The sequence below is a fragment of the Phragmites australis genome, chromosome 20, assembly GCF_958298935.1.
Source record: "Phragmites australis chromosome 20, lpPhrAust1.1, whole genome shotgun sequence".
Classification (NCBI taxonomy): Eukaryota; Viridiplantae; Streptophyta; class Magnoliopsida; order Poales; family Poaceae; genus Phragmites; species Phragmites australis.
The window spans coordinates 7,086,411-7,089,982 of NC_084940.1; the positions used below are offsets into that span (position 1 = coordinate 7,086,411).

At 43.3% G+C, this 3,572-nt stretch overlaps 1 pseudogene; it reads left to right on the forward strand.

Moving 5' to 3' along the window:
* The first annotated feature begins 1,673 nt into the window (after nucleotides 1–1,673).
* LOC133901416 (dimethylnonatriene synthase-like) lies at nucleotides 1,674–2,675 on the forward strand (annotated as a pseudogene).
* The last annotated feature ends 897 nt before the right edge of the window (nucleotides 2,676–3,572 follow it).

Here is a 3,572-nt window from a genome sequence, read left to right on the forward strand (position 1 = left end):
TTTCTCATTGTATAAATCATATTTTTGTTTGATTTTTTTAGTTAAATCACAGTATCCTCTACGATATATGTTTTTTAAGAATTTTTCATAACTATTTTAATAGTATTTTAAATTTTGAGAGTAATAAAAAATAATATTTTTTAAAGGTGTCAGTATTGAATAGTAACACCTGCTGTCATCTAACCAACGGATAGGCTAGATATTTAATATTTTAAAATAGATCTATACTTTTACAAATATTTAAAAAATAAAAATAAAAAGATTCCCTGCCCCGCGTCCACGCGCCATCCGCGGGCACGTTTTGGCGTGTTTCAACGAGGCCCATTACAGCTGGTTTAATCGAGGCCCATTACAGCTGGTTTAATCGAGGCCCTGTCCATCTCCGTGGCCTGCAGCCCAGCTAGCTTTCTCCTGCTGAGTATACGGCCCAACTCAACCTCTGTACACAAACTTGTCCGTCCTTTTTCTTAAAAAAAAAAAAACTAGTGTCCATCTTCCCCTAGTACCCATCTTGTAGACATAATCTGTATACCAGGACTGTGTACTTTTCAAGCGATTGGAATTTTATTAGTTTTTAGTCTCTATTATATAAAATATAAGTCGTTCCCGCGTTAATTCTTCCTTATACTCTCATCTTATATAATAAAAAGTTCTAAAATTTGAATAATTTATCTATTTTTATCATCCACCCTCATCTTTCAGCCTCCATGTCTCGTTACCGACTACAAATATGGGACTCATTTTACTAATAAAAATAAATAAAGAAATTAAAAGGTAAATTAGTAGATAATCCTTTTCTCCTTTTTTAGATCCCATCTAAAATCAAACTACAACATCACTCCTGTTATATTTATTCGGTGACGCTCCTATGACGCATCTACATCTGCATATTTTATACCTGTATTTTCGTTACAACGTACGAGTACTTAGCTAGTTACTTTTAACCATTAGAACAACATCTAACAACTCACATAGTATTACAATTTGCACAATGAGAGCTAAGAAATTTGCTATCGACTGAAAATTAGCAAAGTAACTACTTTTTATATTATTATAAATATTTTTTTTGACATTGTATCATAATATTCATATGCAATTTGCAATGTTACTTTCTAAGGCAAACCTTGTAGCAACTATGCGCCGATTAAAGTATCTAACACGTGGAACTGCACGGATGCAGACCTGATTTGAAGCTAATGGGGTACCGTATAATCTAATAAGAGACCGTTCAATCAGATGAAGGAAATGAATTTAGAGATGTAGAGTGACGAATCAAGCCAACTATGCAGAGAAGTACAACACAAGTCACACTAAGGGCCCGTTTGGCAGAGCTCCAGATTCAGCTTCTGAGCTGAATCTGGAGGAGCTCTGCCAAACGGCAGAATTTGGCTTTAGCTCCCTGAGTGAATCACTTCTCCTGATTCACTGAAATGAACTAGAAGCTGAGGAGCTGAAAAAAGTAGCTTCTCCTGAGGAGCTGACCACGCTGATTCTCCTGATTCATAGAGTTTATCCTAAAGAATCATTAAGAATCACTTTCAGCCACAGAATCACTTCCTCAGAGAATCAATTTTTTTAAAGAATTTAAATCAGGAGAAGCTCTGCCAAACAGGCCCTAACACACTACCACCAGCTCCCCACCTTTTAAGCAACCCTCATCAGCTCAAGCTTCTGCAATCCTAATGGAGCTACCACAGTGGAGTACGTTCCTCGCTATCGTACTTGTAACCGTGCTCTTCCTCAAAACCGTCCTTTCGCGCCTACAACCTCCCGCCGGGCCCAAAGCCGTGGCCGATCATCGGCAACCTTAACCTCATTGGCGAGCTGCCGCACCGCTCCATCCACGAGCTCTCCAAGCGGTATGGCCCGTTCGTTCAGCTCCGGTTCGGATCCTTGCCCGTCGTCGTCGGCGCGTCCGCCGAGATGGCCAAGTTCTTCCTCAAGACCCACGACGCGGCGTTCGCCGACCGGCCGAGGTTCGCGGTCGGCAAGCACACCGCGTACGACAACACCGACGTCCTGTGGTCCCAGTCCCACTGCGGCGCGTACTGGCGCCAGGCGCGCAAGATCTGCGTCGCCGAGCTCCTCAGCGCCAAGCGGCTCGAGTCCTTCGAGTACATTCGCGACGAGGAGGTGCGCGCGATGCTGCGTGACCTGCGTGGGGCGTCCGTGCGCGTCGTGTGGCTCAGGGACTACCTGCAAATGGCGACACTCGGGGTGATCTCGCGCATCGTTCTGGGGAAGAAGTACGTTGAAGAGGAGGCGGACGCCGAGGGGGGATCGGCGACGATGATGCCTGCCGAGTTCTGGGCGATGGTGGATGAGTTCTTCGTGCTTAATGGTGCGTTTAACATTGGTGATTTCATCCCGTGGCTGGATTGGCTTGACCTGCAGGGATACGTTGGGAGGATGAAGAGGACGTGGAAGATGCTTGATCGGTTTTTGGAGCATGTCCTCGACCAGCACAACGAGCGGCGGCAAAGGGAGAGAGGTTCGTGGCAAGAGACATGTTGGACGTGCTGCTGCAGCTGGCCTATGACCCTCGCCTTGAGGTCCAGTTCAGCAGGGACAATGTTAAGGCAATCACACAGGTGATCGAAAACATGAAAAAAAACAACAACAACAAAGAAATTAATAGGGAGAAACTAGAAAGAGAGAAATTCAAATATACGTAAAAATATAAACTTTATTACTCAAAGATATCAGTCTTATTTTAGATAAATTATAAAAGTTTTTCTCTCAAAACTCACACCTATTACATAGACTAAATACTTATCCTTCCTCTCCTATAAAACCCTAGCACTAAGCACTCAAATGGGTGACACAAAGGACTTAAGTGGCCGATTTCAACCCTCTCATAGTCCTACCCCTCTATTTATATGTCTAGAAAATTTGACCCTAAGTTTCTAACATTCTACCTACCATCGAGCGTATTTTGGTATATTTCTTGGTCTGTCCATCGAACGGCACGACGTCTTCACGACTTAGCTTCATCTTGATGCAACCTTCGCGATGGTGCCACATACTCCTTCAATTCTCCAACGGTTTTGAGGTCCAACCGTGAAACCCTCTGCACGTTTCTCAAAATGTGACTCGTCACTTGCTTACACTTTAAGTAAACGCTCTGATGTTGACACGTGTACTCCATCTTACGATCTTGATCGCCGACAAGTCTCTCTCGCTCTCGATCCCTCATGTCGCCTTATCACTTGCACCAATACTCCTTTCGCTTGACTTTGTCAACACACCATCTTTATCCCCCGTTTAATATTTTGCTTGACCTTAACGTATATACCTAGGATCACCCTTAACTTCGTCTGAACTCCTTGATCGTCTGGCACCAAGCACCCGCTTAGCCCTGATTACCCGCCGTGACTGCCAAGTTGCATCCATCCTCTGCACACCATAAGACAAGCAAACACATTTCTTCAACTCCAACTCCAGTTAGTCTATAATCAAAATGCTCAAACCAAGATCAAACAATCCAAAACTTAACAAACCAAATCGACAACCTTATCAATCACTCATCACATATAAGCTAAGGCATATTTCAATTTGGTTTCTTAATCTCT